General features: G+C 53.9%; 2 long non-coding RNA genes across 2 annotated transcripts; both read left to right on the top strand.

Moving 5' to 3' along the window:
- The first annotated feature begins 8,049 nt into the window (after nt 1–8,049).
- LOC138734170 (uncharacterized) lies at nt 8,050–8,871 on the top strand. The gene is made up of 2 exons (XR_011339533.1): nt 8,050–8,554; nt 8,643–8,871. It is a non-coding gene; the product is annotated as an uncharacterized lncRNA (long non-coding RNA).
- Nucleotides 8,872–16,864: 7,993 nt separating this feature from the next.
- Nucleotides 16,865–17,683, top strand: LOC138734171 (uncharacterized). The gene is made up of 2 exons (XR_011339534.1): nt 16,865–17,369; nt 17,458–17,683. It is a non-coding gene; the product is annotated as an uncharacterized lncRNA (long non-coding RNA).
- Nucleotides 17,684–24,486: the final 6,803 nt, after the last annotated feature.

Below are 24,486 nucleotides of genomic sequence, written 5' to 3'. Positions count from 1 at the left end.
TGCTTCTAGCTGGTACCCATTTTGGACCACCCTCTGTGGAAACACACATATACCCTCAACCATTGAATATAACAGTAACAGGTCCTTTCCATACCCCAGTTATCGGATCCCTATATAGCACTTGAAAGCGAGGAATAGTTGTTTTTTCACTTAACTTTATGCTCTGATGGTGTATCACCACTGATGGCTCTTCTCTGTTACCCATTAAACACAAATAATTCAACGTAAACAATGCTTTACTTAACCTCATTTGCGCATCCATGTTTTCCCCTTTTTGCTTTCGCAAATAATCTTTCAAAACTAGATGCGTTCGCTCTACTAAAGCTTGTCCAGTAGGGGAATGCGGAATCCCTGTAAGGTGTCGAACTCCCCATTTAGACAAGAAGATCCTCGTTTTTTGGCTACCATAAGCAGGTCCATTATCTGTTTTTATAGTCTCAGGCACCCCCATAACCGCAAAACAAGATAACAAATGTTTACAAACATGTTGTGCCTTTTCCCCAGGTAATGCAGTCGCCCAGACAAATTTTGAGAAGGTATCAATTGTTACATGAACATATTTCAACCTTCCAAATTCTGCAATATGTGTAACATCTGTTTGCCAAAGTTCTAAAGATTTTAAACCCTTAGGGTTAACTCCTACCCCTATTCCCGGGCCGTGATTCCCACATTTTGGGCAAGCCTGTACAATACTGCGGGCTTCATTTTCTGTTAAATCATACTGTCGTTTTAAACCTTTGGCATTCTGGTGAAAGTGTTCATGGCTCTGCCTTGCTTGACAAAACTTATCCATGGGCGGCATATGTTGAGCTGGACTAACCAAGCTATCAGCTATTTGATTTCCTTCTCCCAGCCCCACGTCAAGTTGGTGACTACGAACATGAATAATACAACAAGGCTCAATACGTTGTTGAAGTGTTGATTGCAACTGCATAAATAATGTCCCTAGTCTGGGATTGTTTGTTTCTCTTATAAGAGCATCTTCTAACCTGGGCACTACTCCTGCTACATATAGCGAATCTGTGACAACATTGAGAGGAACATTCAACCAATTTAACAAGGCCCAAGCTACGGCAGTTAACTCCAAAGTCTGAAGAGAATCTTGAGGTTGTCCCTCTATAACGTGTTTATGCCATGCGTTGCCATCATGCCATACACAGACAGCACGATGCAATCGTTTTCCGGCATCAGTATAAACAGTAAGACCGTCTGTCAGTGGCTGTGTGCTGACCTTTGTTTTTTCCAACCACTGATTTCGGCACAATATTTGAAACCTTTTCCCTTGTGGATGCTGTGAATGTATCTTCCCTACAAATCCTAATAGGGCTTCCTGAATTGGCGTTACATTTCGTAACCACCACTCCAGGTCTACAGCATTAACTGGGATGCTAATATCTGCAGGCTCTTGTCCAGTGAGCTCAATGATTCGAGATCTACCCTTTCGTACCAATTCTGCTACAGCATCAGGTCGAGTTTGGATACTTGTTTTTGGCTGCACTCTTAGAAATACCCATTCCAAGATGATAAATTCATCAAACCCATCTTTGTCAGTGGCATCACTATCCAGTAAGGTAGAGACTGTCTCCCCCTTTTTGTTTTGCCACTGACAAATGACGGCATACGGTGATTCTAAACCATTACACACTATAAATGAAATAGGTATATCTACGATTCGCCGAGATGACCAAGAAGTTTGCTATTTGCAAACAATTTTTTGCAGCAGGCTATGGTGTTCTGCAGTAAGTTCGATCTCGTGAGCTGGATCCGCATTGCGTAATAACGCAGTCAGCGGGGCAATTTCAGTGTTTGAAATCCCCACACAGTTACGTACCCACTGAATGTCACCTAGCAATGTCTGTACATCTTTCACTGTTTTTAAACAAGTTTTGAGCTCTATCTTTTGAGGCCGAATTTGAGCATCGGTGATATGCCAACCCAAATATTTCCAGGGGCTTGATCTTTGTACCTTGTCAGGTGCAATAACAAGCCCTCTTGCTGCTAACATGTCTATTAAGATTTTTAACGCCATGTCGCTAAAGGGTTGGTTTTCTCTTTTAAACTAGAGAATTAAACAAAAATAATTTCTAAAAAAGAGAGACCACTCCCAGATTCTTCTGGAGCCTATCCCTTTGGGACATGAAAACAAATCATTTTTCAGAATATACCAAATTTAAGATGATCTTTAAGGCACCGATTGCAACATTTATGGAAAAGGACATGTGAAAACAAAATATATTACAACATATTAATACAGTTGGAAAATTCTAATTGAATGTGAGGTCATGAGAGATGCTGTTATCTCCCTCTTTCCTTATCCGTTTTCTTGAATTACAGGAAAGGCTAAGTGCATAAGCCCTTCACTGTTATTTGGAGTCATCAAGTGTCCCTGCATTATAGTATCCTTAATGACCCTGCTACCAGATGTGGGTGGCGCTGAAGGAATCAGTTCCTCGATGGGAGGAGTAGAGGGCCGCAGTGAAGGAGGGGCGCCAGAGCGAGGGCGGCGACCGCAGCCAGCCGCTCCTCCCTCCCGACGCACTTCCGCGTCCTCCTCAGTCGAGCCGGAACCGCTCAAAGAATCAACTTCCGGTTCGATCGGCTGTTGCGCGGTGATCCCGTTCCACTCCTCATCTACTTCATCCTCCCTTTTCAAGTCACTAACGGTTTTACACACAGTTCCTATCATGCCTTTTACCGCAGGCAGTCCGAATAACCGCGAAATCGGACCTGGTTTGGCTGGAACCCTTTCAACGTTAGATGCAGGTCCCAGCATCCGAATTGCTGCACGAGCTACCTCCCTTTCCGCGTTCATCTCCTTTAATGTCTCTAAAACGAGACGCCAATCTGCACGGACGGCCTTAACCGCTTTTCGTTCCTTTTCGGATCCCGAAATAGTTTTGTCCCGCAACGTATCCCCGTAGTTTTGCCAGTCCGTGACCGAAAATATCATCTGCAGGTCTTCAAAATGACCCAATCTTTGACCTAACTGTATTAAAACTACTACCTGCTTTACGGGTATATCATGCCCTCTCTTAGAGAGGATTCCCGCCAGCAGAGTGGCCGCAGCATCTGTTTGCATAGCTGCGCCTAAGGGGTGAGTCGCGACCTCACACTCCAGCATTTATCCTGCCCCGTTGGACCCAGATAATGCTACCCTCAGCCGGTTTGTTCTCCCAACCCGCCTCCTCTCGCTACTTAGAGTAGTCACGGAGAAATTAAAAAAGAGGAACCTGAACCATCCTCTGCTACCAGATATGGGCGTGGGAGCCGGACCCCGAGTAACGATGAATCTCAATATGAGTATGGTCGTTCTCATTTATTCGTAAACACAACACTCCTTATATACCTTTCCAGCAGAGCATGCGCCAAGAAACAACTTACAATTGGTTCATTCAAACTGTCCACGCCTTAAAAGTTACAGGATTGGTTCACAAGGTTTGAGCGCGCGAAAGGTACCGGGCCGGGCCGGTCCGACCGGTTCAGGGACTTTCCGGCGCTGAGTCCCAGGCTTTTGTTATGCACCTCTCCCGGTCAGCATACCGAGGAAGGCTTAAAGGGGAACGCCAGGTTTAATCCTGAATGTTGAGCCCTGGGTTGTTCACTGCTATTAGATCATATATTCACCCTTCCACAAATCCCCCTTTTTGTTTTTGAACAAGCCAGGCTTCAACATTACGTGCAACATTATTTTTCTTACATATAACATTACACAGCTAAAAGTGCTGTCCCTTAAATAACCATTATCAACAACATTAATCCAACTATAACAAGTACACAAAACATCAGGGTAACAAACTTCTCATCTCATCGCTTATTCACTCGCGTTGTCTTCTTGCGCTGGCAACTGGTCGTGTGCCATAGATGACTCTCGATAGGGTCGAATGCTTCTAGCTGGTACCCATTTTGGACCACCCTCTGTGGAAACACACATATACCCTCAACCATTGAATATAACAGTAACAGGTCCTTTCCATACCCCAGTTATCGGATCCCTATATAGCACTTGAAAGCGAGGAATAGTTGTTTTTTCACTTAACTTTATGCTCTGATGGTGTATCACCACTGATGGCTCTTCTCTGTTACCCATTAAACACAAATAATTCAACGTAAACAATGCTTTACTTAACCTCATTTGCGCATCCATGTTTTCCCCTTTTTGCTTTCGCAAATAATCTTTCAAAACTAGATGCGTTCGCTCTACTAAAGCTTGTCCAGTAGGGGAATGCGGAATCCCTGTAAGGTGTCGAACTCCCCATTTAGACAAGAAGATCCTCGTTTTTTGGCTACCATAAGCAGGTCCATTATCTGTTTTTATAGTCTCAGGCACCCCCATAACCGCAAAACAAGATAACAAATGTTTACAAACATGTTGTGCCTTTTCCCCAGGTAATGCAGTCGCCCAGACAAATTTTGAGAAGGTATCAATTGTTACATGAACATATTTCAACCTTCCAAATTCTGCAATATGTGTAACATCTGTTTGCCAAAGTTCTAAAGATTTTAAACCCTTAGGGTTAACTCCTACCCCTATTCCCGGGCCGTGATTCCCACATTTTGGGCAAGCCTGTACAATACTGCGGGCTTCATTTTCTGTTAAATCATACTGTCGTTTTAAACCTTTGGCATTCTGGTGAAAGTGTTCATGGCTCTGCCTTGCTTGACAAAACTTATCCATGGGCGGCATATGTTGAGCTGGACTAACCAAGCTATCAGCTATTTGATTTCCTTCTCCCAGCCCCACGTCAAGTTGGTGACTACGAACATGAATAATACAACAAGGCTCAATACGTTGTTGAAGTGTTGATTGCAACTGCATAAATAATGTCCCTAGTCTGGGATTGTTTGTTTCTCTTATAAGAGCATCTTCTAACCTGGGCACTACTCCTGCTACATATAGCGAATCTGTGACAACATTGAGAGGAACATTCAACCAATTTAACAAGGCCCAAGCTACGGCAGTTAACTCCAAAGTCTGAAGAGAATCTTGAGGTTGTCCCTCTATAACGTGTTTATGCCATGCGTTGCCATCATGCCATACACAGACAGCACGATGCAATCGTTTTCCGGCATCAGTATAAACAGTAAGACCGTCTGTCAGTGGCTGTGTGCTGACCTTTGTTTTTTCCAACCACTGATTTCGGCACAATATTTGAAACCTTTTCCCTTGTGGATGCTGTGAATGTATCTTCCCTACAAATCCTAATAGGGCTTCCTGAATTGGCGTTACATTTCGTAACCACCACTCCAGGTCTACAGCATTAACTGGGATGCTAATATCTGCAGGCTCTTGTCCAGTGAGCTCAATGATTCGAGATCTACCCTTTCGTACCAATTCTGCTACAGCATCAGGTCGAGTTTGGATACTTGTTTTTGGCTGCACTCTTAGAAATACCCATTCCAAGATGATAAATTCATCAAACCCATCTTTGTCAGTGGCATCACTATCCAGTAAGGTAGAGACTGTCTCCCCCTTTTTGTTTTGCCACTGACAAATGACGGCATACGGTGATTCTAAACCATTACACACTATAAATGAAATAGGTATATCTACGATTCGCCGAGATGACCAAGAAGTTTGCTATTTGCAAACAATTTTTTGCAGCAGGCTATGGTGTTCTGCAGTAAGTTCGATCTCGTGAGCTGGATCCGCATTGCGTAATAACGCAGTCAGCGGGGCAATTTCAGTGTTTGAAATCCCCACACAGTTACGTACCCACTGAATGTCACCTAGCAATGTCTGTACATCTTTCACTGTTTTTAAACAAGTTTTGAGCTCTATCTTTTGAGGCCGAATTTGAGCATCGGTGATATGCCAACCCAAATATTTCCAGGGGCTTGATCTTTGTACCTTGTCAGGTGCAATAACAAGCCCTCTTGCTGCTAACATGTCTATTAAGATTTTTAACGCCATGTCGCTAAAGGGTTGGTTTTCTCTTTTAAACTAGAGAATTAAACAAAAATAATTTCTAAAAAAGAGAGACCACTCCCAGATTCTTCTGGAGCCTATCCCTTTGGGACATGAAAACAAATCATTTTTCAGAATATACCAAATTTAAGATGATCTTTAAGGCACCGATTGCAACATTTATGGAAAAGGACATGTGAAAACAAAATATATTACAACATATTAATACAGTTGGAAAATTCTAATTGAATGTGAGGTCATGAGAGATGCTGTTATCTCCCTCTTTCCTTATCCGTTTTCTTGAATTACAGGAAAGGCTAAGTGCATAAGCCCTTCACTGTTATTTGGAGTCATCAAGTGTCCCTGCATTATAGTATCCTTAATGACCCTGCTACCAGATGTGGGTGGCGCTGAAGGAATCAGTTCCTCGATGGGAGGAGTAGAGGGCCGCAGTGAAGGAGGGGCGCCAGAGCGAGGGCGGCGACCGCAGAAAGCCGTTCCTCCCTCCCGACGCACTTCCGCGTCCTCCTCAGTCGAGCCGGAACCGCTCAAAGAATCAACTTCCGGTTCGATCGGCTGTTGCGCGGTGATCCCGTTCCACTCCTCATCTACTTCATCCTCCCTTTTCAAGTCACTAACGGTTTTACACACAGTTCCTATCATGCCTTTTACCGCAGGCAGTCCGAATAACCGCGAAATCGGACCTGGTTTGGCTGGAACCCTTTCAACGTTAGATGCAGGTCCCAGCATCCGAATTGCTGCACGAGCTACCTCCCTTTCCGCGTTCATCTCCTTTAATGTCTCTAAAACGAGACGCCAATCTGCACGGACGGCCTTAACCGCTTTTCGTTCCTTTTCGGATCCCGAAATAGTTTTGTCCCGCAACGTATCCCCGTAGTTTTGCCAGTCCGTGACCGAAAATATCATCTGCAGGTCTTCAAAATGACCCAATCTTTGACCTAACTGTATTAAAACTACTACCTGCTTTACGGGTATATCATGCCCTCTCTTAGAGAGGATTCCCGCCAGCAGAGTGGCCGCAGCATCTGTTTGCATAGCTGCGCCTAAGGGGTGAGTCGCGACCTCACACTCCAGCATTTATCCTGCCCCGTTGGACCCAGATAATGCTACCCTCAGCCGGTTTGTTCTCCCAACCCGCCTCCTCTCGCTACTTAGAGTAGTCACGGAGAAATTAAAAAAGAGGAACCTGAACCATCCTCTGCTACCAGATATGGGCGTGGGAGCCGGACCCCGAGTAACGATGAATCTCAATATGAGTATGGTCGTTCTCATTTATTCGTAAACACAACACTCCTTATATACCTTTCCAGCAGAGCATGCGCCAAGAAACAACTTACAATTGGTTCATTCAAACTGTCCACGCCTTAAAAGTTACAGGATTGGTTCACAAGGTTTGAGCGCGCGAAAGGTACCGGGCCGGGCCGGTCCGACCGGTTCAGGGACTTTCCGGCGCTGAGTCCCAGGCTTTTGTTATGCACCTCTCCCGGTCAGCATACCGAGGAAGGCTTAAAGGGGAACGCCAGGTTTAATCCTGAATGTTGAGCCCTGGGTTGTTCACTGCTATTAGATCATATATTCACCCTTCCACACTCTTCTAGACACCAAAACCCATCCCGGTGACATCAAACCCCTCCTCTCGACACCAAAACCCATCATGGTGACACCAAAACCCTCTTCTAGACACCCAAACCCATCCCAGTGACACCCAAACACGGCCCGGTGACACCAAAACCCATCCTGGTGTTACCAAAACCCAGCCCGGTGACTCCAAAATCCATCCCGGTGTCACCAAAACCCATCCCGGTGACATCAAACCCCTCTTCTAGACACCAAAACCCATCCCGGTGACATCAAAACCCATCCAGTGGCACCAGATCCCTCCCGTAAACAACAAAACCCATCATGGTGACACCAAAACCCATCCTGGTGTCACCAAAATCCATCCCAGTGACACCAAATCCCATCCCGGTGACACCAGATCCCTCCTCTTGAAAACAAAACCCATCCCGGTGACACCAAAAACCCATCCATGTGACACCTAAACCCGTCCCGGCGACACCAAAACCCAGCCCAGTGGCACCAAATCCGTCATCTCGACACCAAACCCCATCCTGGTGTCACCTAAACCCATCCTGGTGACACCAAAACCCATCCCAGTGTCACCAAGACCCATCCCAGTGTCACCAAGACCCATCCCAGTGTCACCAAAACCCTTTTCTAGACACCAAAACCCAGCCCGGTGGCACTGAAACCCAGCCAGGTGGCACCAAAATCCCTCATGGTGAGACCAAAACCCTCTTCTAGACACCAAAACTCAGCCCGCAGTCACCAAAACCCATCCTGGTGTCACCAAAACCCATCCCAGTGTCACCAAAACCCATCCCAGTGTCACCAAAACCCTCTTCTAGACACCAAAACCCATCCCGGTGGCAGCAAAACCCTCTTCTAGACACCAAAACCCATCCCTGTGTCACCAAAACCCTTCCAGTGACACCAAACCCCATCCTGGTGTCACCAAACCCCATCCCAGTGGATGTCTCCATGTCTCAGATCGCCAAGGACATCTGCACCTTCCTGCGCTGGGCGGCCGAGCCCGAGCACGATCACCGCAAGCGAATGGGATTAAAGGTTTTTCGGGGGGCTCCGACCCATCCCCTTCCCCCCCCCCACCTGGGGCCCCTCCTGAACCCCCTTTTTTTCCTTCCTACCCCCCCAGATGCTGCTTCTCGGGGCTCTCCTGGCCCCCCTCTCCTATTACCTGAAGCGGCACAAGTGGTCGGTGATGAAGAGCCGGAAGATGATTTATCGGCCCCCCAAGTAGAAATTAAATAATAAAAAAAAAGGGGGGTGGGAAATGTGGGGGATCCCCCCCCCCCCCAACCAGGTCCCATAGAGGGAGCCCCGAGCTCCATCGCGGGGTGGAAATAAAGGATTCGTTCCAGGGAGGAGGTTGAGGAGCTGGAGGGATCCTTGGGGTCTGAGCCGGGGGGTGGGATCCATGGGGTGAGATCCATTCCGTGGGGTAGGATCCATGGGGTGAGATCCATTCCGTGGGGTCTGAGCCATGGGGTGGGATCCATGGGGTGGGATCCATTCCATGGGGTCTGAGCCGTGGGGTGGGATCTGGGGGGTGGATCCATGGGGTGGGATTGGAGCTGTGGGGTGGGATCCATGGGGTGGGATTGGAGCTGTGGGGTGGGATCCATGGGGTGGGGTCTGAGCCATGGGGTGGGATCCATGGGGTGGGATCTATGGGGTGGGATCCATTCCCTGGGGTCTGAGCCGCGGGGTGGGATCCGTGGGGTGGGATCCATTCCATGGGATTGGAGCCATGGGGTCTGAGCCATGGGGTGGGATCTATTCCCTGGGGTCTGAGCTGTGGGGTGGGATCCGCGGGGTGGGATCCCTGGATTGGGGTCCGTGCGGTGGGATCCGTGGGGTGGGATTCGTGGGGTGGGATCCATGGGGCGGGATCTGTGGGGCGGGATCCCTGGATTGGGGTGCGTGGGGTGGGATCCCTGGATCGGGGTGCGTGGAGTGGGATCCGTGGGGCGGGATCCCTGGATCGGGGTGCGTGGGGCGGGATCCCTGGATCGGGGTGCGTGGGGTGGGATCCGTGGGGCGGGATCCCTGGATCGGGGTGCGTGGGGCGCTCTCTGTGCTGCACACGGTGGGTTTATTGGTCGCCTCCGGAGCCACCGACCCCGTCACGGGGCCACCAGCAGCTCCTCCAATGTCACCAGCAGCTCCTCCGGGGCCACCAGCAGCTCCTCCAGTGTCACCAGTAGCTTCTCCAGGGCCACCAGCTGCTCCTCCGGGGCCTCCAGCAGCTTCTCCGGGGCCACCAGCTGCTCCTCCAGTGTCACCAGCAGCTCCTCCGGGGCCACCAGCAGCTCCTCCAGTGTCGCCAGTAGCTCCTCTGGGGTCACCAGCAGCTTCTCCGGGGCCACCAGCAGCTCCTCCAGTATCACCAGTAGCTTCTCCAGGGCCACCATCAGCGTCTTTGGTGCCACCATCAGCGTCTCTGGGGCCACCAGCAGCTTCTCCGGGGCCACCAGCAGCTTCTCCAGGGCCACCAGCAGCTTCTCTGGGGCCACCAGCAGCTTCTCCAGGGCCACCATCTGCTCCTCTGGGGCCACCAGCACCTTCTCTGGGGCCACCAGCAGCTTCTTCGGGGCCACCAGCAGCTCCTCTGGAGCCACCAGCAGCTTCTCTGGGGCCACCAGCAGCTTCTCCGGGGCCACCAGCTGCTCCTCCAGTGTCACCAGTAGCTCCTCTGGGGCCACCAGCAGCTCCTCAGGGGCCACCAGCAGTGTCTCCGGGGCCACCAACAGCTCCTCTGGGGCCACCAGCAGCTCCTCCAGTGTCACCAGCAGCTCCTCTGGGGCCACCAACAGCGTCTCCGGGGCCACCAACAGCGTCTCCGGGGACACCAGCAGCTCCTCTGGGGCCACCAACAGCGTCTCCGGGGACACCAGCAGCTCCTCTGGGGCCACCAACAGCGTCTCCGGGGACACCAGCAGCTCCTCTGGGGCCACCAACAGCGTCTCCGGGGACACCAGCAGCTCCTCAGGGGCCACCAGCAGTGTCTCCGGGGCCACCAACAGCTCCTCTGGGGCCACCAGCAGCTCCTCCAGTGTCACCAGCAGCTCCTCTGGGGCCACCAACAGCGTCTCCGGGGCCACCAACAGCGTCTCCGGGGACACCAGCAGCTCCTCTGGGGCCACCAACTGCGTCTCCGGGGACACCAGCAGCGTCTCCAGGGACACCAGCAGCTCCTCTGGGGCCACCAACAGCGTCTCCGGGGACACCAGCAGCTCCTCTGGGGCCACCAACTGCGTCTCCGGGGACACCAGCAGCGTCTCCAGGGACACCAGCAGCTCCTCTGGGGCCACCAACAGCATCTCCGGGGACACCAGCAGCTCCTCTGGGGCCACCAACAGCGTCTCCGGGGACACCAGCAGCTCCTCTGGGGCCACCAACAGCGTCTCCGGGGACACCAGCAGCTCCTCTGGGGCCACCAGCAGCTCCTCTGGGGCCACCAACAGGTTCTCGGTGCTACCAGCAGCTTCTCCACCTCCTATGGGGCCACCAACAGGTTCTCTGGGGCCACCAGCAGCTCCTCTGGGGCCACCAACAGCTCCTCTGGGGCCACCAGCAGCTTCTCCAGCTCCTCTAGGGCCACCAATAGGTTCTCTGGGGCCACCAACAGCTGCTCTACAGACACCAACAGCTTCTGGGTGCCCATGGTGGCATCTCCAGCTCTCCCAGTGGTGTCTCCGGGCTCTCCGGTGGCCGTGGTGGCCTCTCCGGGGGGTCAGTGGCAGTTGTGGCACTGGGGGTGGCAGCGCTGGCCCGACACGTTGCAGCGGCAGCCGCCGCTCGTGTCACCCGGGCCCTGGGGGGGGACACGGGGGTCAAGATCAGGGTCAAGGTTGAGGTTCTGGTTGGGCTGGGGTCAAGGTTGAGGTTGGGGTCAAGGTTGAGGTTGGGGCCAAGGTTGAGGTTGAGGTCAAGGTTGGGGTCAACGTCGGGGTGGGGCCCATGGGGTGTCCCAGTGCCCCCAGTCCCTCCCAGTCTCTCCCAGTCCCTCCCAGTGCCCCCAGTCCCTCCCAGCCCCCTCCCAGTCCCTCCCAGTGCCCCCAGTCCCTCCCAGTGCCCCCATTATCCCCTCCCAGTCCCTCCCAGTCCCTCCCAGTGCCCCCCAGTGCCCCGTGTCTCTCACCGCGGGTCCCCACCGGGGCCCTTTGGTGACCCAGCAGATCTCGGTTTGGCAGAGGCGGCAGCGCAGCCAGTCGCACCCGTCCCGCTTCTGCACCACCACGGCACAGCCGGGGCAGCGCATGGCGTCCCCGCGCTGCACCAGGGTCTGCGGGCACCCGAACCCGGCCCGGTGACACCAGAACCCATCATGGTGGCACCAAAACCCAGCCCGGTGGCACCGAAACTCAGCCCGGTGACACCCAATCCCTCCTCTCGACACCAAAATCCATCCTGGTGACACCACAACCCTCTTCTAGACAACAAAACCCATCCCAGCAACACCCAAACCCGGCCCGGTGACACCGAAACCCAGCCTGGTGTCGCCAAAACCCATCCCGGTGACACCAAAACCCATCATGGTGACACCAAAACCCTCTTCTATGGGTGTGGGAGCCGGACCCCGAGTACCGATGAATCTCAATATGAGTATGGTCGTTCTCATTTATTCGTAAACACAACACTCCTTATATACCTTTCCAGCAGAGCATGCGCCAAGAAACAACTTACAATTGGTTCATTCAAACTGTCCACGCCTTAAAAGTTACAGGATTGGTTCACAAGGTTTGAGCGCGCGAAAGGTACCGGGCCGGGCCGGTCCGACCGGTTCAGGGACTTTCCGGCGCTGAGTCCCAGGCTTTTGTTATGCACCTCTCCCGGTCAGCATACCGAGGAAGGCTTAAAGGGGAACGCCAGGTTTAATCCTGAATGTTGAGCCCTGGGTTGTTCACTGCTATTAGATCATATATTCACCCTTCCACAAATCCCCCTTTTTGTTTTTGAACAAGCCAGGCTTCAACATTACGTGCAACATTATTTTTCTTACATATAACATTACACAGCTAAAAGTGCTGTCCCTTAAATAACCATTATCAACAACATTAATCCAACTATAACAAGTACACAAAACATCAGGGTAACAAACTTCTCATCTCATCGCTTATTCACTCGCGTTGTCTTCTTGCGCTGGCAACTGGTCGTGTGCCATAGATGACTCTCGATAGGGTCGAATGCTTCTAGCTGGTACCCATTTTGGACCACCCTCTGTGGAAACACACATATACCCTCAACCATTGAATATAACAGTAACAGGTCCTTTCCATACCCCAGTTATCGGATCCCTATATAGCACTTGAAAGCGAGGAATAGTTGTTTTTTCACTTAACTTTATGCTCTGATGGTGTATCACCACTGATGGCTCTTCTCTGTTACCCATTAAACACAAATAATTCAACGTAAACAATGCTTTACTTAACCTCATTTGCGCATCCATGTTTTCCCCTTTTTGCTTTCGCAAATAATCTTTCAAAACTAGATGCGTTCGCTCTACTAAAGCTTGTCCAGTAGGGGAATGCGGAATCCCTGTAAGGTGTCGAACTCCCCATTTAGACAAGAAGATCCTCGTTTTTTGGCTACCATAAGCAGGTCCATTATCTGTTTTTATAGTCTCAGGCACCCCCATAACCGCAAAACAAGATAACAAATGTTTACAAACATGTTGTGCCTTTTCCCCAGGTAATGCAGTCGCCCAGACAAATTTTGAGAAGGTATCAATTGTTACATGAACATATTTCAACCTTCCAAATTCTGCAATATGTGTAACATCTGTTTGCCAAAGTTCTAAAGATTTTAAACCCTTAGGGTTAACTCCTACCCCTATTCCCGGGCCGTGATTCCCACATTTTGGGCAAGCCTGTACAATACTGCGGGCTTCATTTTCTGTTAAATCATACTGTCGTTTTAAACCTTTGGCATTCTGGTGAAAGTGTTCATGGCTCTGCCTTGCTTGACAAAACTTATCCATGGGCGGCATATGTTGAGCTGGACTAACCAAGCTATCAGCTATTTGATTTCCTTCTCCCAGCCCCACGTCAAGTTGGTGACTATGAACATGAATAATACAACAAGGCTCAATACGTTGTTGAAGTGTTGATTGCAACTGCATAAATAATGTCCCTAGTCTGGGATTGTTTGTTTCTCTTATAAGAGCATCTTCTAACCTGGGCACTACTCCTGCTACATATAGCGAATCTGTGACAACATTGAGAGGAACATTCAACCAATTTAACAAGGCCCAAGCTACGGCAGTTAACTCCAAAGTCTGAAGAGAATCTTGAGGTTGTCCCTCTATAACGTGTTTATGCCATGCGTTGCCATCATGCCATACACAGACAGCACGATGCAATCGTTTTCCGGCATCAGTATAAACAGTAAGACCGTCTGTCAGTGGCTGTGTGCTGACCTTTGTTTTTTCCAACCACTGATTTCGGCACAATATTTGAAACCTTTTCCCTTGTGGATGCTGTGAATGTATCTTCCCTACAAATCCTAATAGGGCTTCCTGAATTGGCGTTACATTTCGTAACCACCACTCCAGGTCTACAGCATTAACTGGGATGCTAATATCTGCAGGCTCTTGTCCAGTGAGCTCAATGATTCGAGATCTACCCTTTCGTACCAATTCTGCTACAGCATCAGGTCGAGTTTGGATACTTGTTTTTGGCTGCACTCTTAGAAATACCCATTCCAAGATGATAAATTCATCAAACCCATCTTTGTCAGTGGCATCACTATCCAGTAAGGTAGAGACTGTCTCCCCCTTTTTGTTTTGCCACTGACAAATGACGGCATACGGTGATTCTAAACCATTACACACTATAAATGAAATAGGTATATCTACGATTCGCCGAGATGACCAAGAAGTTTGCTATTTGCAAACAATTTTTTGCAGCAGGCTATGGTGTTCTGCAGTAAGTTCGATCTCGTGAGCTGGATCCGCATTGCGTAATAACGCAGTCAGCGGGGCAATTTCAGTGTTTGAAATCCCCACACAGTTACGTACCCACTGAATGTCACCTAGCAATGTCTGTACATCTTTCACTGTTTTTAAACAAGTTTTGAGCTCTATCTTTTGAGGCCGAATTTGAGCATCGGTGATATGCCAACCCAAATATTTCCAGGGGCTTGATCTTTGTACCTTGTCAGGTGCAATAACAAGCCCTCTTGCTGCTAACATGTCTATTAAGATTTTTAACGCCATGTCGCTAAAGGGTTGGTTTTCTCTTTTAAACTAGAGAATTAAACAAAAATAATTTCTAAAAAAGAGAGACCACTCCCAGATTCTTCTGGAGCCTATCCCTTTGGGACATGAAAACAAATCATTTTTCAGAATATACCAAATTTAAGATGATCTTTAAGGCACCGATTGCAACATTTATGGAAAAGGACATGTGAAAACAAAATATATTACAACATATTAATACAGTTGGAAAATTCTAATTGAATGTGAGGTCATGAGAGATGCTGTTATCTCCCTCTTTCCTTATCCGTTTTCTTGAATTACAGGAAAGGCTAAGTGCATAAGCCCTTCACTGTTATTTGGAGTCATCAAGTGTCCCTGCATTATAGTATCCTTAATGACCCTGCTACCAGATGTGGGTGGCGCTGAAGGAATCAGTTCCTCGATGGGAGGAGTAGAGGGCCGCAGTGAAGGAGGGGCGCCAGAGCGAGGGCGGCGACCGCAGAAAGCCGTTCCTCCCTCCCGACGCACTTCCGCGTCCTCCTCAGTCGAGCCGGAACCGCTCAAAGAATCAACTTCCGGTTCGATCGGCTGTTGCGCGGTGATCCCGTTCCACTCCTCATCTACTTCATCCTCCCTTTTCAAGTCACTAACGGTTTTACACACAGTTCCTATCATGCCTTTTACCGCAGGCAGTCCGAATAACCGCGAAATCGGACCTGGTTTGGCTGGAACCCTTTCAACGTTAGATGCAGGTCCCAGCATCCGAATTGCTGCACGAGCTACCTCCCTTTCCGCGTTCATCTCCTTTAATGTCTCTAAAACGAGACGCCAATCTGCACGGACGGCCTTAACCGCTTTTCGTTCCTTTTCGGATCCCGAAATAGTTTTGTCCCGCAACGTATCCCCGTAGTTTTGCCAGTCCGTGACCGAAAATATCATCTGCAGGTCTTCAAAATGACCCAATCTTTGACCTAACTGTATTAAAACTACTACCTGCTTTACGGGTATATCATGCCCTCTCTTAGAGAGGATTCCCGCCAGCAGAGTGGCCGCAGCATCTGTTTGCATAGCTGCGCCTAAGGGGTGAGTCGCGACCTCACACTCCAGCATTTATCCTGCCCCGTTGGACCCAGATAATGCTACCCTCAGCCGGTTTGTTCTCCCAACCCGCCTCCTCTCGCTACTTAGAGTAGTCACGGAGAAATTAAAAAAGAGGAACCTGAACCATCCTCTGCTACCAGATATGGGCGTGGGAGCCGGACCCCGAGTAACGATGAATCTCAATATGAGTATGGTCGTTCTCATTTATTCGTAAACACAACACTCCTTATATACCTTTCCAGCAGAGCATGCGCCAAGAAACAACTTACAATTGGTTCATTCAAACTGTCCACGCCTTAAAAGTTACAGGATTGGTTCACAAGGTTTGAGCGCGCGAAAGGTACCGGGCCGGGCCGGTCCGACCGGTTCAGGGACTTTCCGGCGCTGAGTCCCAGGCTTTTGTTATGCACCTCTCCCGGTCAGCATACCGAGGAAGGCTTAAAGGGGAACGCCAGGTTTAATCCTGAATGTTGAGCCCTGGGTTGTTCACTGCTATTAGATCATATATTCACCCTTCCACACTCTTCTAGACACCAAAACCCATCCCGGTGACATCAAACCCCTCCTCTCGACACCAAAACCCATCATGGTGACACCAAAACCCTCTTCTAGACACCCAAACCCATCCCAGTGACACCCAAACACGGCCCGGTGACACCAAAACCCATCCTGGTGTTACCAAAACCCAGCCCGGTGACTCCAAAATCCATCCCGGTGTCACCAAAACCCATCCCGGTGACATCAAACCCCTCTTCTAGACACCAAAACCCATCCCGGTGACATCAAAACCCATCCAGTGGCACCAGATCCCTCCCGTAAACAACAAAACCCATCATGGTGACACCAAAACCCATCCTGGTGTCACCAAAATCCATCCCAGTGACACCAAATCCCATCCCGGTGACACCAGATCCCTCCTCTTGAAAACAAAACCCATCCCGGTGACACCAAAAACCCATCCATGTGACACCTAAACCCGTCCCGGCGACACCAAAACCCAGCCCAGTGGCACCAAATCCGTCATCTCGACACCAAACCCCATCCTGGTGTCACCTAAACCCATCCTGGTGACACCAAAACCCATCCCAGTGTCACCAAGACCCATCCCAGTGTCACCAAGACCCATCCCAGTGTCACCAAAACCCTTTTCTAGACACCAAAACCCAGCCCGGTGGCACTGAAACCCAGCCAGGTGGCACCAAAATCCCTCATGGTGAGACCAAAACCCTCTTCTAGACACCAAAACTCAGCCCGCAGTCACCAAAACCCATCCTGGTGTCACCAAAACCCATCCCAGTGTCACCAAAACCCATCCCAGTGTCACCAAAACCCTCTTCTAGACACCAAAACCCATCCCGGTGGCAGCAAAACCCTCTTCTAGACACCAAAACCCATCCCTGTGTCACCAAAACCCTTCCAGTGACACCAAACCCCATCCTGGTGTCACCAAACCCCATCCCAGTGGATGTCTCCATGTCTCAGATCGCCAAGGACATCTGCACCTTCCTGCGCTGGGCGGCCGAGCCCGAGCACGATCACCGCAAGCGAATGGGATTAAAGGTTTTTCGGGGGGCTCCGACCCATCCCCTTCCCCCCCCCCACCTGGGGCCCCTCCTGAACCCCCTTTTTTTCCTTCCTACCCCCCCAGATGCTGCTTCTCGGGGCTCTCCTGGCCCCCCTCTCCTATTACCTGAAGCGGCACAAGTGGTCGGTGATGAAGAGCCGGAAGATGATTTATCGGCCCCCCAAGTAGAAATTAAATAATAAAAAAAAAGGGGGGTGGGAAATGTGGGGGATCCCCCCCCCCAACCAGGTCCCATAGAGGGAGCCCCGAGCTCCATCGCGGGGTGGAAATAAAGGATTCGTTCCAGGGAGGAGGTTGAGGAGCTGGAGGGATCCTTGGGGTCTGAGCCGGGGGGTGGGATCCATGGGGTGAGATCCATTCCGTGGGGTAGGATCCATGGGGTGAGATCCATTCCGTGGGGTCTGAGCCATGGGGTGGGATCCATGGGGTGGGATCCATTCCATGGGGTCTGAGCCGTGGGGTGGGATCTGGGGGGTGGATCCATGGGGTGGGATTGGAGCTGTGGGGTGGGATCCATGGGGTGGGATTGGAGCTGTGGGGTGGGATCCATGGGGTGGGGTCTGAGCCATGGGGTGGGATCCATGGGGTGGGATCTATGGGGTGGGATCCATTCCCTGGGGTCTGAGCCGCGGGGTGGGATCCGTGGGGTGGGATCCATTCCATGGGATTGGAGCCATGGGGTCTGAGCCATGGGGTGGGATCTATTCCCTGGGGTCTGAGCTGTGGGGTGGGATCCGCGGGGTGGGATCCCTGGATTGGGGTCCGTGCGGTGGGATCCGTGGGGTGGGATTCGTGGGGTGGGATCCATGGGGCGGGATCTGTGGGGCGGGATCCCTGGATTGGGGTGCGTGGGGTGGGATCCCTGGATCGGGGTGCGTGGAGTGGGATCCGTGGGGCGGGATCCCTGGATCGGGGTGCGTGGGGCGGGATCCCTGGATCGGGGTGCGTGGGGTGGGATCCGTGGGGCGGGATCCCTGGATCGGGGTGCGTGGGGCGCTCTCTGTGCTGCACACGGTGGGTTTATTGGTCGCCTCCGGAGCCACCGACCCCGTCACGGGGCCACCAGCAGCTCCTCCAATGTCACCAGCAGCTCCTCCGGGGCCACCAGCAGCTCCTCCAGTGTCACCAGTAGCTTCTCCAGGGCCACCAGCTGCTCCTCCGGGGCCTCCAGCAGCTTCTCCGGGGCCACCAGCTGCTCCTCCAGTGTCACCAGCAGCTCCTCCGGGGCCACCAGCAGCTCCTCCAGTGTCGCCAGTAGCTCCTCTGGGGTCACCAGCAGCTTCTCCGGGGCCACCAGCAGCTCCTCCAGTATCACCAGTAGCTTCTCCAGGGCCACCATCAGCGTCTTTGGTGCCACCATCAGCGTCTCTGGGGCCACCAGCAGCTTCTCCGGGGCCACCAGCAGCTTCTCCAGGGCCACCAGCAGCTTCTCTGGGGCCACCAGCAGCTTCTCCAGGGCCACCATCTGCTCCTCTGGGGCCACCAGCACCTTCTCTGGGGCCACCAGCAGCTTCTTCGGGGCCACCAGCAGCTCCTCTGGAGCCACCAGCAGCTTCTCTGGGGCCACCAGCAGCTTCTCCGGGGCCACCAGCTGCTCCTCCAGTGTCACCAGTAGCTCCTCTGGGGCCACCAGCAGCTCCTCAGGGGCCACCAGCAGTGTCTCCGGGGCCACCAACAGCTCCTCTGGGGCCACCAGCAGCTCCTCCAGTGTCACCAGCAGCTCCTCTGGGGCCACCAACAGCGTCTCCGGGGCCACCAACAGCGTCTCCGGGGACACCAGCAGCTCCTCTGGGGCCACCAACAGCGTCTCCGGGGACACCAGCAGCTCCTCTGGGGCCACCAACAGCGTCTCCGGGGACACCAGCAGCTCCTCAGGGGCCACCAGCAGTGTCTCCGGGGCCACCAACAGCTCCTCTGGGGCCACCAGCAGCTCCTCCAGTGTCACCAGCAGCTCCTCTGGGGCCACCAACTGCGTCTCCGGGGACACCAGCAGCGTCTCCAGGGACACCAGCAGCTCCTCTGGGGCCACCAACAGCGTCTCCGGGGACACCAGCAGCTCCTCTGGGGCCACCAACTGCGTCTCCGGGGACACCAGCAGCGTCTCCAGGGACACCAGCAGCTCCTCTGGGGCCACCAACAGCGTCTCCGGGGACACCAGCAGCTCCTCTGGGGCCACCAACAGCGTCTCCGGGGACACCAGCAGCTCCTCTGGGGCCACCAACAGCGTCTCCGGGGCCACCAGCAGCTCCTCTGGGGCCACCAACAGCGTCTCCGGGGACACCAGCAGCTCCTCAGGGGCCACCAGCAGTGTCTCCGGGGCCACCAACAGCTCCTCTGGGGCCACCAGCAGCTCCTCCAGTGTCACCAGCAGCTCCTCAGGGGCCACCAACAGCGTCTCCGGGGACACCAACAGCGTCTCCGGGGACACCAGCAGCTCCTCTGGGGCCACCAACTGCGTCTCCGGGGACACCAGCAGCGTCTCCAGGGACACCAGCAGCTCCTCAGGGGCCACCAACAGCGTCTCCGGGGACACCAGCAGCTCCTCTGGGGCCACCAACTGCGTCTCCGGGGACACCAGCAGCGTCTCCAGGGACACCAGCAGCTCCTCTGGGGCCACCAACAGCATCTCCGGGGACACCAGCAGCTCCTCTGGGGCCACCAACAGCGTCTCCGGGGACACCAGCAGCTCCTCTGGGGCCACCAACAGCGTCTCCGGGGACACCAGCAGCTCCTCTGGGGCCACCAGCAGCTCCTCTTGGGCCACCAACAGGTTCTCGGTGCTACCAGCAGCTTCTCCACCTCCTATGGGGCCACCAACAGGTTCTCTGGGGCCACCAGCAGCTTCTCTGGGGCCACCAACAGCTCCTCTGGGGCCACCAGCAGCTTCTCCAGCTCCTCTAGGGCCACCAATAGGTTCTCTGGGGCCACCAACAGCTGCTCTACAGACACCAACAGCTTCTGGGTGCCCATGGTGGCATCTCCAGCTCTCCCAGTGGTGTCTCCGGGCTCTCCGGTGGCCGTGGTGGCCTCTCCGGGGGGTCAGTGGCAGTTGTGGCACTGGGGGTGGCAGCGCTGGCCCGACACGTTGCAGCGGCAGCCGCCGCTCGTGTCACCCGGGCCCTGGGGGGGGACACGGGGGTCAAGATCAGGGTCAAGGTTGAGGTTCTGGTTGGGCTGGGGTCAAGGTTGAGGTTGGGGTCAAGGTTGAGGTTGGGGCCAAGGTTGAGGTTGAGGTCAAGGTTGGGGTCAACGTCGGGGTGGGGCCCATGGGGTGTCCCAGTGCCCCCAGTCCCTCCCAGTCTCTCCCAGTCCCTCCCAGTGCCCCCAGTCCCTCCCAGCCCCCTCCCAGTCCCTCCCAGTGCCCCCAGTCCCTCCCAGTGCCCCCATTATCCCCTCCCAGTCCCTCCCAGTCCCTCCCAGTGCCCCCCAGTGCCCCGTGTCTCTCACCGCGGGTCCCCACCGGGGCCCTTTGGTGACCCAGCAGATCTCGGTTTGGCAGAGGCGGCAGCGCAGCCAGTCGCACCCGTCCCGCTTCTGCACCACCACGGCACAGCCGGGGCAGCGCATGGCGTCCCCGCGCTGCACCAGGGTCTGCGGGCACCCGAACCCGGCCCGGTGACACCAGAACCCATCATGGTGGCACCAAAACCCAGCCCGGTGGCACCGAAACTCAGCCCGGTGACACCCAATCCCTCCTCTCGACACCAAAATCCATCCTGGTGACACCACAACCCTCTTCTAGACAACAAAACCCATCCCAGCAACACCCAAACCCGGCCCGGTGACACCGAAACCCAGCCTGGTGTGGCCAAAGCCCATCCCGGTGACACCAAAACCCATCATGGTGACACCAAAACCCTCTTCTATGGGTGTGGGAGCCGGACCCCGAGTAACGATGAATCTCAATATGAGTATGGTCGTTCTCATTTATTCGTAAACACAACACTCCTTATATACCTTTCCAGCAGAGCATGCGCCAAGAAACAACTTACAATTGGTTCATTCAAACTGTCCACGCCTTAAAAGTTACAGGATTGGTTCACAAGGTTTGAGCGCGCGAAAGGTACCGGGCCGGGCCGGTCCGACCGGTTCAGGGACTTTCCGGCGCTGAGTCCCAGGCTTTTGTTATGCACCTCTCCCGGTCAGCATACCGAGGAAGGCTTAAAGGGGAACGCCAGGTTTAATCCTGAATGTTGAGCCCTGGGTTGTTCACTGCTATTAGATCATATATTCACCCTTCCACACTCTTCTAGACACCAAAACCCATCCCGGTGACATCAAACCCCTCCTCTCGACACCAAAACCCATCATGGTGACACCAAAACCCTCTTCTAGACACCCAAACCCATCCCAGTGACACCCAAACACGGCCCGGTGACACCAAAACCCATCCTGGTGTTACCAAAACCCAGCCCGGTGACTCCAAAATCCATCCCGGTGTCACCAAAACCCATCCCGGTGACATCAAACCCCTCTTCTAGACACCAAAACCCATCCCGGTGACATCAAAACCCATCCCAGTGGCACCAGATCCCTCCCGTAAACAACAAAACCCATCATGGTGACACCAAAACCCATCCTGGTGTCACCAAAATCCATCCCAGTGACACCAAATCCCATCCCGGTGACACCAGATCCCTCCTCTTGAAAACAAAACCCATCCCGGTGACACCAAAAACCCATCCATGTGACACCTAAACCCGTCCCGGCGACACCAAAACCCAGCCCAGTGGCACCAAATCCGTCATCTCGACACCAAACCCCATCCTGGTGTCACCTAAACCCATCCTGGTGACACCAAAACCCATCCCAGTGTCACCAAGACCCATCCCAGTGTCACCAAGACCCATCCCAGTGTCACCAAAACCCTTTTCTAGACACCAAAACCCAGCCCGGTGGCACTGAAACCCAGCCAGGTGGCACCAAAATCCCTCATGGTGAGACCAAAACCCTCTTCTAGACACCAAAACTCAGCCCGCAGTCACCAAAACCCATCCTGGTGTCACCAAAACCCATCCCAGTGTCACCAAAACCCATCCCAGTGTCACCAAAACCCTCTTCTAGACACCAAAACCCATCCCGGTGGCAGCAAAACCCTCTTCTAGACACCAAAACCCATCCCTGTGTCACCAAAACCCTTCCAGTGACACCAAACCCCATCCTGGTGTCACCAAACCCCATCCCAGTGGATGTCTCCATGTCTCAGATCGCCAAGGACATCTGCACCTTCCTGCGCTGGGCGGCCGAGCCCGAGCACGATCACCGCAAGCGAATGGGATTAAAGGTTTTTCGGGGGGCTCCGACCCATCCCCTTCCCCCCCCCCACCTGGGGCCCCTCCTGAACCCCCTTTTTTTCCTTCCTACCCCCCCAGATGCTGCTTCTCGGGGCTCTCCTGGCCCCCCTCTCCTATTACCTGAAGCGGCACAAGTGGTCGGTGATGAAGAGCCGGAAGATGATTTATCGGCCCCCCAAGTAGAAATTAAATAATAAAAAAAAGGGGGGGTGGGAAATGTGGGGGATCCCCCCCCCCAACCAGGTCCCATAGAGGGAGCCCCGAGCTCCATCGCGGGGTGGAAATAAAGGATTCGTTCCAGGGAGGAGGTTGAGGAGCTGGAGGGATCCTTGGGGTCTGAGCCGGGGGGTGGGATCCATGGGGTGAGATCCATTCCGTGGGGTAGGATCCATGGGGTGAGATCCATTCCGTGGGGTCTGAGCCATGGGGTGGGATCCATGGGGTGGGATCCATTCCATGGGGTCTGAGCCGTGGGGTGGGATCTGGGGGGTGGATCCATGGGGTGGGATTGGAGCTGTGGGGTGGGATCCATGGGGTGGGATTGGAGCTGTGGGGTGGGATCCATGGGGTGGGGTCTGAGCCATGGGGTGGGATCCATGGGGTGGGATCTATGGGGTGGGATCCATTCCCTGGGGTCTGAGCCGCGGGGTGGGATCCGTGGGGTGGGATCCATTCCATGGGATTGGAGCCATGGGGTCTGAGCCATGGGGTGGGATCTATTCCCTGGGGTCTGAGCTGTGGGGTGGGATCCGCGGGGTGGGATCCCTGGATTGGGGTCCGTGCGGTGGGATCCGTGGGGTGGGATTCGTGGGGTGGGATCCATGGGGCGGGATCTGTGGGGCGGGATCCCTGGATTGGGGTGCGTGGGGTGGGATCCCTGGATCGGGGTGCGTGGAGTGGGATCCGTGGGGCGGGATCCCTGGATCGGGGTGCGTGGGGCGGGATCCCTGGATCGGGGTGCGTGGGGTGGGATCCGTGGGGCGGGATCCCTGGATCGGGGTGCGTGGGGCGCTCTCTGTGCTGCACACGGTGGGTTTATTGGTCGCCTCCGGAGCCACCGACCCCGTCACGGGGCCACCAGCAGCTCCTCCAATGTCACCAGCAGCTCCTCCGGGGCCACCAGCAGCTCCTCCAGTGTCACCAGTAGCTTCTCCAGGGCCACCAGCTGCTCCTCCGGGGCCTCCAGCAGCTTCTCCGGGGCCACCAGCTGCTCCTCCAGTGTCACCAGCAGCTCCTCCGGGGCCACCAGCAGCTCCTCCAGTGTCGCCAGTAGCTCCTCTGGGGTCACCAGCAGCTTCTCCGGGGCCACCAGCAGCTCCTCCAGTATCACCAGTAGCTTCTCCAGGGCCACCATCAGCGTCTTTGGTGCCACCATCAGCGTCTCTGGGGCCACCAGCAGCTTCTCCGGGGCCACCAGCAGCTTCTCCAGGGCCACCAGCAGCTTCTCTGGGGCCACCAGCAGCTTCTCCAGGGCCACCATCTGCTCCTCTGGGGCCACCAGCACCTTCTCTGGGGCCACCAGCAGCTTCTTCGGGGCCACCAGCAGCTCCTCTGGAGCCACCAGCAGCTTCTCTGGGGCCACCAGCAGCTTCTCCGGGGCCACCAGCTGCTCCTCCAGTGTCACCAGTAGCTCCTCTGGGGCCACCAGCAGCTCCTCAGGGGCCACCAGCAGTGTCTCCGGGGACACCAACAGCTCCTCTGGGGCCACCAGCAGCTCCTCCAGTGTCACCAGCAGCTCCTCTGGGGCCACCAACAGCGTCTCCGGGGCCACCAACAGCGTCTCCGGGGACACCAGCAG

The sequence above is a fragment of the Phaenicophaeus curvirostris genome, unplaced genomic scaffold (genome assembly GCF_032191515.1).
Source record: "Phaenicophaeus curvirostris isolate KB17595 unplaced genomic scaffold, BPBGC_Pcur_1.0 scaffold_68, whole genome shotgun sequence".
Lineage (NCBI taxonomy): Eukaryota > Metazoa > Chordata > Aves > Cuculiformes > Cuculidae > Phaenicophaeus > Phaenicophaeus curvirostris.
This window is presented reverse-complemented; position numbering and strand designations above follow the sequence as displayed.